The sequence below is a fragment of the Bos taurus genome, chromosome 22 (genome assembly GCF_002263795.3).
Source record: "Bos taurus isolate L1 Dominette 01449 registration number 42190680 breed Hereford chromosome 22, ARS-UCD2.0, whole genome shotgun sequence".
NCBI classification, from domain to species: domain Eukaryota; kingdom Metazoa; phylum Chordata; class Mammalia; order Artiodactyla; family Bovidae; genus Bos; species Bos taurus.
Window position 1 is genome coordinate 44,018,624 of NC_037349.1, and position 15,011 is coordinate 44,033,634.

At 45.0% G+C, this 15,011-nt stretch overlaps 1 protein-coding gene across 3 annotated transcripts in view; it reads left to right on the plus strand.

The window, feature by feature from the left end:
- Positions 1-15,011, plus strand: part of ARHGEF3 (Rho guanine nucleotide exchange factor 3) — a 313,583-nt gene that overhangs the window by 1,212 nt on the left and 297,360 nt on the right. The window lies entirely within an intron of this gene.

Consider the following 15,011-nt stretch of genomic DNA (forward strand, 5'->3'; position numbering starts at 1 on the left):
CTATTTTGACTGATAATAACAGAGCACCCCCATCCCTAACTCCACTGTGAGCTAGGTGAGCAAGCTCTCCGCACATCTCCGTTTCCTGATAAGGACCTGAATTATTTACACAGTAGCCCTGGTGTCCCCTTCCGCCTTGAAACACGTGGGCTTTGCATTAACACTTCCTATGCTTAACCGGCCTTGTGTGAAATGTTATCTTAGAATGTGAGACTAGAGATGACCTTTGTCAAGGACAATCCTGGAAAATGGGGTCTTGGACCTTCTCTGGAGGCTCTGGGGTGTTGTGGGATGTTTCCCTCACTGGAGTGGAGCGGATAAGGTTTCATTAGGACCCCTTCAGGCCTTGGTCCCCCTGACAGGCTGACATCTTCTATCAGAGCTAGAAGAGGTAGTGTGGGAGTCTCTTTATGGGTCTGAGGGCCTGATCTTGCCCCCTCTCTTTCATTTACTCACCTCTAACAGGTTGTCCGTTCCATCAGTGGGGTGCTCCTGGGCTGAAACAGTTTAGTTTTTTCTTGTAGGGGTGGTAACCAGATAGACGTTCTGAACCTGGGGCTCTAAGAACCTTCTGAAATACACCTGAGATGCTTGGAGCACAGGTGTGTATTTTTTCAGAGGGTTCTCTTTACATCGTATTCTACAAAAGGCCCGCATCCCCCAAATATGGGACCTGAATGCCAGGTGGGAAGATGGGAGTTATGGTCCCCTATACAAGACAGGCCCACTTTTTTATGGAGTCACGATGTCAGCATTTCCTCTGTCCCTGTAGGTAGAGGTGCACACATGTTCCTTTGTGCCCTTGCTCAGCGCTCACCTGCCAGTGGAAAGTTCAGAGTCAAATCAGCTCTGCCTTGACTTGAAAAAATCTGATAAAGAAGTCAGTGGGGAAAGAAGGCAGGCGGGGGTGGGGCGAGATGTGTGTTTAGGGCCTGTGGTGGGGCCTTTAGGATAGGGTGCAACTGATGAATATTTGAACTCAACTTGTCAGGAGACTTCTCAGACTTCTCTTTTGCACATGCTTTTCCTTCTGCTGAGCACACTCTCTCACCGCCTTTTCTCATGTCTGGTACTTTCATGCCATTTAGCTCAGATGTTTCCTCTGTTGAAAAGTTTCCCCTGACAACTTTGTCCAGAGCATCCCCTTCCCTGTCAGTTTCTGTCATGTTCCCCCATTTTTAAAAATTAATTTTATTTTTGGTTGGTTGCACTCGGTCTTTGTCGCAGAGAGAGAGGGCTCTTCTCTAGTTGCAGTGTGCAGGCTTCTCATTGCGGTGGCTTCTCTTGTTGCGGGGCACGGGCTCTAGGTGTGTAGGTTCAGAAGCTGTGGCACACAGGTTTAGTTGCTCTGCAGCATGTGGGATCTTCCCAGGCTAGGGATCCCTTGCACTGGCAGGCGGATTTGTATCCTCTGCACCACCAGAGAAGTCCCGAATTCCCCCATTGTATTTTACTCTTGGAGTTTGCCTCAAATGGTTTTCCTCATGTGTCTGCTCAAGGGTTTATTGTCTTTGTCCACCCAGAAGAATGTAGAATCCTGTTACCCTTGTCCCTGCTCCACTCTGGCCCCTGGCACACAGTAAGTGCTCACTTAATGTCTGTGAGGCACAGCATGTATAGTATCCACTGAGGGAGGCTCCTGGAGGCTGGAGAGGTTTAGGAGGAGTGAAATGCAAAGGAACTGGCCGATAGGAATGCCAGTCTACAGTGTGACCTTTGAGGTCACATAGTTCAGCCTGCAGTTTAAACCACCTCCACAGCACTTCCTCCTAGTTACTGCTTAACCCAAGCTCGGATCCTCCAATGAAGGGAACTCGTTGCCTCCTGAGAGAGCCTATTCCTGCCAGAGAAAGATGTGGGATGCAGAGAATGGGATGTCGTCCCCATATCACTCTGATGAGGGGGAGAGGCGCGTGCTGCTGCTCCAGTTTTTCTGGTCCATGTTGCATCCTGAGCCTTTCATCCATCACCATCCATCCCAGTGAGCTGCCTCTATTTCTCTGCCATCTCCAAGGTTCCTGAGCCCCTGACCAGAACTCAGTGTGCTCCTGAGTCAAGAGTCATTGGAGGGAGCCTGAGGCAAAGAGGCATCAAAGAAAACTGCAATTGTTTAGAAACCTTCGAGGCCAAGCTCTGTATCGTTCAGACTCCTGTAACTCATTGGGCAGCAGGGGTGGTGGCCATGAGGTATGGGGCTCTGTTTCTTTCATTCTTTTTGTTCTTTTTTGAGATTTGTCCAGTTAATTCCTCAGTTTATTAATTATAGTCTTATTTCTATTTTTAAAAGATTAATCCTTGGACCCATTACCTTAATGATTTGTAAAGATATCGCCTGATTCATATCACCTCGCACAAACGGGTTGAAACTTGAATGAAAACAAAATGTTTATATATATGATTCTAAGTTATTGAGTCAGTTCCAGTTTCTGTGGGAGGTCACCAGTGTGGTGAGTGGAGCGGGGTCCACTGTGGAGAGGTTTAGAGGAAGACTTAGCTTTTTTTCCAGTGTACCTTAGCCACTTAGCTCAGCTAATTTACTTCACTTATTCAGGAATCACTTATGGAGGGAGTGCCCTGGCACTGGACACACAGCCATCAAGGAAGCCAACAGCGCTCCTCCCTTCAGAGTTCACATCGCAGGGGTCAGGCTGGGTAATAGACAACTAGACCTATAACAAGATGCCAAGTTGTATGGTCAGTGTGATGAAGGAAATGAAACTGGGTAAGGGGATTCAGAGTAGCTGGGACGGAGGCAGGGTTGGTTTAAGTTAGGGAACGTCTCTGCTGCTGCTGCTGCTAAGTCGCTTCAGTCATGTCCAACTCTGTGTGACACCATAGACGGCAGCCCACCAGGCTCCCCCAGGATTCTCCAGGCAAGAACACTGGCTCTCAGGAAGCAGCATTTGAGTGGAAACCCATTTGAAAGAGGGAGCAGCCTTGTGGGTGGCTTGGTGAAGACCACGCTTTACATGTGGCTATGGTCTGTCTCCCTGGGGAAGGGAGAGAGGAAATGAGGCAACATAGGCAGAACCTCCCCCACCCTCTCTCCAGATCTTAGCAGGTGGCTGGCATAAGATCTCAGCATTGTGTGCACTCCTGGTTGACCAGAAGGCTGGTGTCTTTCCTTTCCAGGGGGTGGGGCCTGGGGCAGTGATGTTCCTGAAACTGCTGCCTGGAAGTGAGCATGAACCTTGGGGGCTTGATGCAGGATTCTCATTGGTTATAGCTGTGTGTGTGGGGGGGCAGGGGTGGAGTATACTGTGGAAAAGGAACAAAGTAGCAGCCTTCAGTAAATGCCAGTTAATCTGAATGGCTGTGCCTTGTGCGGCTGAGCCCTGCACCAACATCTTAACATGTCTATGTGTGTCACATACCCTCATTTTCCAGACCAGAAAACTGAGGTGTGGAGTGATGAATAACTTGCCAACTGTGTCTTCTTGGGCCTCTTGTCAGTTGTGCTGAGAGAGGTGGAGGTGAAGAGAATCTTCCCTGAATATCTGTTCAGTGACATGAAGAGAGATGGGTGTTTGAAGTATCTTAGGCCTCTCTTGGGTGCACATCCCTGTGGAATGTCAGCCCTGGGAGGCAGAGAGAGTGCTCAGCCCCTGGCTCAGTGAGGGCTTGTTGGGACATCTGGTGGGTGTCCCAGGGTCTCTGGTGGCTATGGAGTAAGAAGGCTAGAGGAGGGGATCACTTTCATTTCCCAGGTGTCTCCTGACTTTTCCAAGGTGAAGCACAAGTTTTCAGGGCAGAACTGGACATGGGGCCCAAGTCAAAACAGGAATGCACAGAAAGAGACGCTGGGGCCCGCAGCCAGAGTTGGAGGACAGAGGAGGCAGCTTGGTGTCTTGCCTGGCTCAGCCAGCTAAAGAGCAAGCTAGTTAGTTACCGGTCCAACTTGGCTCCTTATCCCAACACCCCACCTCCACTTCCAGCCAGCATATAGTAACTTTATGTGTCTGAATTTGCTGGTAGAACCCCAAGCTCTGAATTCAACTCCAATTCTGAGCTCCATAATATTTTCCTGGAAACTGGAGGAGAGTACTGACCTGGCTTTGAAGCAGATTGAAGTGTCTGTAGGTTGTAGAGATGGCAGTTGGGGTCTTGTGTTCCAGTCTCTGCTGCAGTGTTAACCAAGGGAGTGACCTTGGACAAGGTGCTTAACCTCTCCGAGCCTGTTTCAGTGAACCAGTGAAGTTGCTCAGTTGTGTCCAGCTCTTTGTGAACTCATGGACTGTAGCCTACCAGGCTCCTCCATCCATGGAATATTCCAGGCAAGAGTCCTGGAGTGGGTTACCATTTCCTTCTCCAGGGGATCTTACCAACCCAGGGATTGAAGCCAGGTCTCTCACATTGCAGGCAGACCCTTTACCATCTGAGCCACCAGGGAAGCCCCCAGGCCTGTTTGTCCATCTGTGAAGGGAGGTAGTGCTTGCCTGTACCTCGGAGTTTTGCTCTGAGGATTAATTGAAAAGATATTTGCAAAGTGCTTACCCCCATCACAGCCTGCATGCTGGGGGGCTTGCTGGGGTCATCATCTGGTACTTAGGATTGACTCAGGTCACTCCATCACTTCCTTGTGCTCCTATCGAAAAGGTGTGCTCAGACACACTGGAAGTTCTTCATTCAGATTTGGGGACTTCAGTGGTGTGGATGTTATTCTTTTTGGAGACCATCTTATTAGACAAATCTGGATAATGGAGTTGACGATCAGTTTATGGTGAGACAGAGGCCAAGTTGAACTGCTGCTGAGACCTCTTGCCCAACTGTAGCCCCCGTTCTCTCCCAGCAGTGCCCCTACATGCTCAGGGCCGCCACTCCCTAAGGGGTACATGACACCTTTGGAACTTGGCTGCTTCAACTCACAGTTCTGATGCACCTTCACCCCAGGTCCCCACTGGTTCCTATAACAGAATGAACCTGACAGCCCAGTGAACCTGACATCCACTTTCAAATCTTTGCTCCTGCTATTCCCACTACCTGGGATGCTCTTTTGCTCTTCTCCACTTTCACAGCTTCTCTCACTACCCAACTCCAGTGGCCTCTTCCTTTTTCTTCTGTTTTGGCTAGAGAAAGAAATTATCTTTTGCATGGCATGCCCTGATTGTTTCTTAATAAACAGAAAAGCACGCAAATCAGAAATTGTAGAGTAAATAATGAAGTTCCACCTCCCTCATCGCAGGCTTACATCCAGAAAGAACATTTATGATCAGCTGGCTGTGTATTTCTCTTACAATCTTACATAACAAGTTTGTGTACCTGTGCATATATATATTTTTAAGGCTAACACAATCATCACTTATTTTGTATGTATTCTTCTCCAGCCTTGTTCTTTTTTTTCCATTTAACCATAGGTCCAAGAGCACCTTCTGTGTCCATATGCTCTCTTGTTTTTACCTGCCCTGGCTCTCACCTTCCCCTGGAAGAGTGTACAAATTTATGTGGAAATGCATTTTCACTTCTCTTAGGTATATACTGAGCAGTGGAATTGCAGGTTGTATGGTGACTCGATGATTAACATTTTGAGGAACTGCCAAATGTTTGCCTTGTGGCTGTTCCATTCTGCAATCCCACAGCAGTGTGTGAGGGGTCCAGTTACTCCACGTCCTCACCGATGCTTACCACTGTCCATCTTCTTGATCACTGCCAATCTAGCCCAGGTGAAGTGATCTCACTGTGGTTTTGATTTTCATTTCCTAACGGTTAGGGGTGTTAAATATGTTTTTTAACTGTATTTTTTAAAGCAGTGTTGGGTTTGTAATACAATTGAGAGGAGGGTACAGAGATTTCCCCCTTGCTCCCACACATGCCTCGCTCACCGGCATGCTACGTTCATCACCAAGGATGAACTTGCAGTGGCAAATTCTGTAGTTTGCCTAAGGGCTCCTCGCTTTTGGTATTCTACTTTCAGTGGATTTGGGTAAATGTACAATGACATATACCCGTCTTAACAGTATCATACAGAATATTTCACTACTGTAAAAACCCTCTGTGCGCTGCCTGTTCATACCTTCTTCCACCCCTGCTGTATTCACCGGTCTTTTTGTTGTCTCCACAGTTTTGCCTTTTTTAGAATGTCATACTGTTGGAATCATACACCGTGTATCCTTCTCATTTTGGCTTCTTTCACTTAGTAATATGAATTTAAGACTTCCCATGTCTTTTCATGAATTGATAGCACATTTTTAGCACTGAATGACATTCCATTGTCTGGGTGTATCCCAGTTTATTTTTCTCTTTACCTACTGAAGGCCATCTAGGTTGCTTCCAAGTACTGAAAATTATGAATAAAGCCTCTATAAACATCTATGTGCAGTTTTTTGTCTGGACATAAGCTTTCAGCTCTTTTGGGTAAACACCAGGGAGTGGATCATATGATAAGGGTGTCCTTAATTTTTGTGGTTTTTTTTTTGGCTGTGCTGGGTCTTTATTGCTACATGTGTCCTTCTTTCTTTGCAGTGAGCAGGGGCTGCTCCTTGCTGCGGTGCATGGGCTTCTCATTGCAGTGGTTTCTCTTGTTGTAAGCATGGGCTCTAGGCATGTGGCCTTCAGTTGTCTGGCTTCAGTAGGTGTGGCTGGTGTGCACAAAAGCAAGGGCTCAGAAGTTGTGGTGCACGGGCTTAGTTCTGTGGCATGTGGGATCTTCGCAGACCAGGGATCGATCTCACATCCCCTGCACTGGCAGGTAGATTCTTAACCCCCAGATCACCAGGGAAGCTGGAGTGTGTTTAGTTTCTTAAGAAACCTTCAAACTGTCTTCCCAAGTGACTGTACCATTTTGCATTCCCAGCAACAGTATATGAGAGAGTGCCTGTTGCTCCACCTGCTCGTCAGCATTTTGTTGTTGGTATTTTGGATTTTAGCCTTTGTCGTAGGTACTAATGGTATCCGCCTTGCTGTTGTCCTGTGATGATATGTAGCATCTTTTCCTATGCTTACTTGCCATGTGTGTATCTTCTTTGTCGAGGTGTCTTTTAAGGTCTTTGGGCCATTTTTCATTCAGATTGTTTCTTCTTATTCAGTTTTAAGAATTCTTGGTATATTTTGTAAACAGTCCTTTATCACTTGTGTCTTTCACAGATACTGTCTCCCACTCTGTGGCTTATCTTCTTTTACTCTTGGTATTATCTATTGCAGAGCAGAAATTTTTTTAATTTTATGAAGGCCAGTTTATTATTTCTTTCATGGGTTGTGTTTTTGGTGTTGGATCCAAAAAGCCATCACTAGGCTTTCTGCTGTTTATTTTTTGGGAGTTTCAGACATTTGCATTTTACAAGGTCTGTGATATATCTTGAGTCAATTTTTGTGAAGGATGTGATGTCTGTGTCTAGATTTTCTTTTTGTGTGTGGATGTTCAGTTGTTCTCAGCACCATTTGTTGAAAGGATGGTCTTTGCCCCATTGTATTGCCTTTGTCCTTTGTCAAAGATCAGTTGACTGTATTTATGGGGGTCTGTTTCTTGGCTCTCTGTTCTGTCCATTGATTTTTTTTTTTTTTGGTCTCATCTTTTGCCAATACTGTGCTGTTTTGATTACTGGAGCTTTATAGTAAATCCTGATGTCTTGTAGTGTCAGCCCTCCAACTTTGTTCTCCTTCAGTATTATGTTGATTGACTATCTTTTAATGTGTTTATTAGCCATTTGTATATCATCTTTGGAGAAATGTCTGTTCAGATCTTTTGCTTATTTGAAAAACTGGGTTGTGTTTTTACTATTGAGTTATAAGGTTCTTTATATATTTTAGATTCAGTCCCTTATCAGATAGATACATAATTTTTCAGTATTTTCTGCCATTCTTTGGGTTGGTCTTTTTACTTCTTTGATGGTGTCCTTTGAAGCCCAAGGTTTTAATTTAGGTGAAGCCAACTTACCTATTTTTCTTGTGTTGCTTCTGCTTTTGGTGTCTTAGCTAAGAAACCTTTACCTAATCTAAGATCATAAAGACTTATGGCTAAATTTTCTTCTAAGGATCCTACGGTTGTAGCTCTTATATTTAGGTCTTTGATCCATTTGGGGTTAATTTTTGTGTGTGGTGTGAGGTGCACCAGTACAGCTTCATTCTTTTGCATGTGGATACCCTGTTGCCCTGCACAGTCTGTTGAAGAGACTATTCTTCTATTTTATTGTTTTGACATCCTTGTCAGAAATCAGTCACAAATGTGTTTATTTTTGCATTCTCAGTTCTATTCTATTGATCTATATGTCTGTCCTTATGATACTACCATTGTCAGTACTGTCTTGATTATTATACCCTTGTTCAGTTCAGTTCAGTCGCTCAGTCGTGTCTGACTCTTTGCGACCCCATGAATCGCATACCCTTGTAAGTTTTGAAATCAACAATTATGAATTCTTTCAAGTTTGTTCTTTTCTGTGATTGTTTTGGCTCTTTTGGGTCCCCATATGAATTTTAAGATCAGCTCGTCAATTTCTGCAAAAAAGTCAGCTAAGTATTTGACAAGAGTTGTACTGAGTCCGTAGTCAGTGGAAAGTTTGACAGTCTCATCAATACTAAGTCCAGTCCTGAAATACTTTTCCTGGGTGCGTCACTCACCTCCACAGGTCGTTGTCTTATGGGGACACACTCAGAGGCCCACCCTTCAGGCTGCACAGACAAAAATCCAGGAACATCAGCATCTTTTTTAATTGTTGAAGAAAGTGACACCATATAGTGTAGTGTTTAAGGCTGAAGACCTTGGATAAAACATTTAACACCCGATTTTGTGGAATGGAAGTGCATCTGGCACTGACCAAGCATATGACCGATCTACTGCCTTTACTCTGAGGGTGTGATGAAGATCCCTAAAGATCCTCCCCAATTCCCCCGCCTCCATGCCTTGAGAAGTGTGGTGAGAACTAAGGACCCCACACCCTGGAGGTACCAGGGAATGGTGGAAAGCATTGGAGTAAGGCTGCATTTTAACTTGTTTTATCTACTAGGCAAATAGATTGCATTTAATGGGAGGGTTTTTGCTGCCAAAGCAATCCCCCACCCCGCATCATAGTTTGAAGAATGGAATAAAAATAAGAACGGAATACTATCACATATTAAAAGATTAGTTTACACCCCTAACGCACTTATGTGTTCCAGATGTAATGCCTTGGCACAAGTCCAAGGTTGTATTCTCACAGAAGAAGAAACAAGAAGCACAGCACCTACACGTGCATCTGTAGGAACCTGGTTTTCTGAATTTAAGGAACAACCTGGGGACTCCATTGGAAACTGCAAATCCACTCACACCTCAGCTTACTCTAAGCTGGGACAAAGAGCTCCATTTTAAACAAAACAGTGCTAATGCATGTATGTGTGTATTTGTGTTTGTCTGTGGTGGGGGATTGGAGTTGTTTATCACTGTTGTTACAAAAAAGTTGGGGCCTGAGTTTTTCATTTTTGGAGGGGAAAAACTTAGAGGCAATAGACATTATTTTGAGATCTTCAAAATCTAAGCTTCTTTGGTTTAGCAGATTCCCTTTACCTAAACTGTAAGAACAGTTCCTAGGGATTTCATTTCCATTCTTAAGTGAGGGGTGTGTGTGCCTGCATGTGCGGCTGGAAAGTTAGGGGAAAACACAGTGACATAACCCAGCCCCCAAACAAGGAAGCGCATTACAGAGCTGAGGTTCCAGCCTCAGAAGGTGCAGCTTAACTGACCTTGAGTAACCTCTTTTTATGACACATCTCCGGCGGGGCGGGGGGGGCAGTGAGGGAGAGAACTGTGTCTCTCCAGCATGGCTTTAATTTTACAAAAGCCCTATGCAGCCTTGCAGACTCAAGTGGTTTTCTTAGCAAATCACATTTCATATGTTCTGGGCTGGGCAGGGCCTCACTAATCCTTGGCCAGCATTGTGAGTCAGAAAATATTTAAATGACCGCCTGAGTCCTTTGAGGAGAGAGAGTTGGCAAGTTATCTTAGGGAGCTGAAGTGACTCTTAAGCAGCATTGCAGGAAAACAGGCTTAAAGTTGACACCAATGTTAGCAGCTTTCTTTTACTATTATCTCTTAGAGTGAGATAATAATGACAATGCTACCAAATTTTATTGAGCACTTACTATATGGTGGAATCTGGCTTGTTTAACTCTATTGGTTTAAATGTTAATTTTGTCTAAAAAAAGTTCCTGTACCTTCACAGAAACATCTTGAATAATGTTTGATGAAATATCTGAGCCTTAGGGTCTAGCCAAATTGATATTTAAAATGAAGTATCACAGAGGTTAAGATACTGTTTGAAGTTGTTCAGCAGAAAGGAATAAGGCGATGGAAGCAGAAGCGTGGTACTGTTACAGCTGGGAGGACTTTCAGAAAGAACTCCGTCTGCCATGACTAATTGCAAAATAAGATCATCCCTCTGCAGTTACAGAGCGACAGACAGTATGGATTGGCAGATGGGGTGGGGGCCGAAGTGGCTCAGATTTTCTGCCTTTGAGTTGAATGGATTTTTCTTACATTTCACTTTTAGATCACAGGCCTGAAAATTCATGGCCCTAACTGAGCAGGGCCATTTATCTGCAGCTACTGGGTGCTTGTTCAGTAGTTTGATCTCAATTGCTTTATATGCTAATGAGGCATTTGTGTTTTAGCCTAAACTTGGGAGACTGCTCCTGTCTTCTGAGCCACCAGCTGCCACACAGCTGTGGTGGCCTTTGGGTCACTGGCCACAGGAACTGTTGGTGCCTGGGGCTGTCTGGGGGGGAACTCAGGCTGATGTGTAAATGTGGTGTCCCAGACAACATTATTATAGTTTTAATTGTATCTTTTTTTTAAAATTGAGATATGTCACATACCATAAAATCAACCACATTAAAATACACAATTTAGTAGTAGTTTTGGGTATATTCACAAGGTTGTGCAGCTGTTACAGCTGTCTGATTCCAGAATATTTTCATCATCGCAGAGTACATTTATTTTGAAATAAATATTCAATAACACTGTCCCATGATGAGGTCTGTCCCATCAGTACATAAACACGCATGCTGTTATTTTTTCCAATTTAAAGAAAAAAAGAAAACAACCCATGCACTTCTTTCCTTCAGCCAGACTGCCATTTCTTTTCATTTGAGAGCAAAATTTCTTGAAAGAATTGTCTGCACTTGCTGACTCCCAATTATTTGCCCCCTGCGCTTTCTCACTATTTTTTAATAAAAAAAGTGATAAACTATACATAACATGAAATTTACCATCCTAGACATCTCTAAGTGTTCAATTTAGTGTTAAGTATGTTCACACAGTTGTGCAGCCGTTTCCTGGACTTTTTCATCTTGCAGAACTAAAACCCGATATTCATTAAATGACCGTGGTCCATTTCTCCCTCTCCCCAGACCCTAGTAGCCACCACTCTGTTTTCCGTCTCTATGAATTCACTACTCTAGATGCCCCCTACAAGTAGAATCAATACGTGTATTTATTTGTGAGGCAGTATTTGTCTTTCTTGGTGACTGGCTTCTTTCGTTTAATGTCTTCAGTTTACATCCAAGTGGTAGCATTTGTCAGAATGTGCTTTGTTTTTACCCTGAGGCTGAATAGTATTCCATTGTATGTAAAAGATCACATTTTGATTATCCATTCATCTGTTGTGGAGGCCTTTGGTTTGCTTCCACTTTGGCAGTTGGGATAATGTTGCCATCCCAATTCTCTATCTCTTTCTTCTTCTTTTTTTTAATATTTTGGTTTTGCTGCACAATATGTGAGATGTTATTAGCTCCCCCAACCAGGGATCGAACCTGGGCCCCCTGCTTTGGCAGCGAGACGTCTTAACCACTGGACCACCAAGGAAGTCCCACAATAGTCTTTTGAGCCCATTATTCCTCATGAATATCTCTTGCCCAGGTCTGCAGTGACTGCCCTGCTCTTCATCCCAGTGGCCCATTCTCTAGCCCCATCCTGCTTGGCTATCAGCAGTGTTTGACAGTTGGTCATTTTCTCTTCCCCGAAGCTCGCTCTTTACCTCGCTTCCAGGACACTGGTCTTCTTCCCACACCTCAGTTGAGGGCAGTTCTGTCTCTGCTCATCACCCGGGCTGCTACCACCCTTGTCCAAGCCCCTCTTCAACATAACGGGGTTTCTCACTTCCTTCACCTTTACTGAGATATCACCTTCTCTGGCCATCATATCTAAACTGTCAGCACTACCCCCACACTCCTCTCTACCTTTCTAGATTTATTTTGTCTCTTAACTTCTGTCACCGTCCAGTGTAGCGTGTATTTTGCTCATTCATCTTATCCGTTTTCTGCCTCCCCTACTAGAATGGAAATTCCATGAGGGCTGGGGTTTTTCTTCTATTTTGCTCCCTACCATATCCCCCACACTTCGCCTGGCACTGAGTAGATGCTCAGTAAATATTTGTTGAACCAGTAAATAAAATTTTGGAAAATAGAGATTAAAAGCGGCGTGCTGCGATTCATGGGGTTGCAAAGAGTCAGACACGACTGAGCGACTGATCTGATCTGATGATTCTTTCATTATGATACAATTCTTGCCATATTTTCTTACATGTGAATTGTTACATATAAGTGGGTCTGTATTTGTGTGTCCTGTTTTTTCCCACCAGACATTACTCCATAAGACTTCTTTTTTTTCTTAAGTTGCTACATAATCTTCATGATTACTTGCTGAACAGCTGCATATTGTTTTCACTGAATGGATGTAGCAATTTTATTTAACCTTGTTGTTTTGTTTAGCACTATTGGGCAGCCTCCAATTTGTTGCTATTGGAGATTACACCACAGTGTGTGTCGGGCATTTGCCCTGCCTCCCTCCCTCTCTTCTGAAAAGAGTCCTCATTCTTTTGATCCCAGGAGGGGACTGCAGCCCAGGCTGGGCCTGTCATGGTTCCCCAGCCACTTGGCTGTGGTGATTGGTCCAGGGATGCATATAGGCCCAGCCAGGATAGGCCATGGGCTTCCCTTGGGTCACCCTGACTCAAAAGTGGCAGAATAAATGCTCAGAGGCACCAGAGCTGTAAGGGGGGGCCCCTTCCTCAGAGAGAATGGAGTGGTGACAGTATAAGGAGGGAGATGAGCCCATCGCTTGTGATCCAGTGCCTGGGCTGAGCTGTTTCGTTATGCTTCCAACAAATTCCCCTTTGCACTGATGTAGATGGAGTTGGATTTCTCACTGCAAAGAGAGAGTCTAGAATAATCCAACTCAATGAGCATCCCCACTCACTCCTACCCCCTGCCCCCATTCCCTTTTTTAGTTCTTTAGTCCAGAGCAAGAAAAGAGGTTACAGGGTACCTAAGGCATCTTTCGGGACAGAAAATGCATTTTAGCAGAAGAGCTCAATTATTATTATTTTTTTTTGGTCATACTGGAGAGAGAGTGTGAAAGCATCATCGATCTGTATTCAGATGCTGGCACTGCTATCCCGTAGGGGTAACCTCAGTTTATTTGTCTGTAAAATGGGGGTGAAAATAATCACACCCTACCTCAGGGAATTGTTTTGAGGACTAAATGAGTTAACACACACACACAAAATCTTCAGAATGGTGTGTAGCAGAGTGAAGGAACGCTCACTGAGCATTAGCTGTGGCAGCTGCTGGGTTATGATGCCCAACTCTTAAAAGGGTGTGCGTGCTCAGTCATGTCCAACTCTTTTTTCAGCCCCATGGACTGTGGTCCGCCAGGCTCCTCTGTCCATGGAATTTTCCAGGCAAGAATGCAGGAGTGAGTTGCCATTTCCTCCTCTAGGGGATCTTCCCGACCCAGGGATCAAACCCACATCGCTTGTATCACCTGCATTGGCAGGCGGATTCTTCACCACTGAACCTTGGGAAGCCCATCTTAAAAGGGCAAGAGGAGTTAAACAGAACTCCCATGTGATGTACTAACAGCAATTCCATTCCTGTGTGTACACCCATAAGAAGTGGGTGTACCCATACGTGTATCCAGAGATGCTTGCACACACAGATTCATACCAGTGTTATTCACAGTAGCTGAAAAGTACAAGCAACTCGGGTGTCCGTTGGCACATGAATGGACAGAATATGGCGCATGCATACAATGGCACGTTACTCAGCCACAGAAAGGGAGGAAACAAGCCACAGCTTGGATGTACCTTGAAAACACAATGCTAAGTGAAGTAAGCCAGGCACAAAGGGACAGACATTGTATGATTCCACTTCTATGACGTATGAATAGGCAAGTTCATATAGATAGAAAGTAGAATGAAGGTTACTGGGGCCCAGGGGGAGGGAGGCCCCCGCTATGTATTAAGCAACTCGTGTTTAATGAGTATGGAGCTTCTGTTTGGAATGATGAAAAAGTTTTGAGATGGATAATGGTGATAGTTGTACAACATTGCTAGTGTACTTAGTGCTCCAGAATTGTACACTTAAAAATGGTTAAAATGGTAAATTTCATGTTGTAAATTTTTCCACCCCCCTCCCCTCAAAATGTAAGAGTAGTTAGAGGGTGTGAATGGGTGTGAACTATGGTGGGTCTCCTGGACTTTTTCTTTACATTCTCAAGTTAACTCAAAATGAAGCAAACCACAGTGGAAAAAACGGCACAGACCGAAACAGGATGGGTGGTGGTGGCGGCAATGGGGTGAACTACCCAGGAGCCCACAGCGTCCTTCCAGTGTTTGACACTGCGGGCTGGGACCTGGCGTGGGACGAGCAGGCCACCAGGCCAGAGGGTGGGAGAGGAGGGACAAGGACAGTGTCCAGATGAGTGTTCCTAGTGACTATGTCAGTCCTGTCCTGGGTCAGATGGGCCCAACCCAGAGCTAGAAACCATGTGAGTCACAGCTCACCCTCCAGGGAACAAAGCGATGTGGCAGGGAGGGGCTGGGCTGTGACTCAGAGGCCATGGCCTCTGTGAGCTTCCCACCAGGTGCGTGGAGGCCCCCTCCGACTCCCTGATTGGCTTCCCCTGTGGGGGTGGTAGCAGGGGTACCCACTTCTGTGCAGGCGTTGAGAAGGCTCCCCAGCAGAGCCTTAACGTTGTCCAGAGTTCTTTCCCTGCTCGTTTTTGGAAATACAAACACAATAATAATAGCAGCAACATTGCTTGAGCA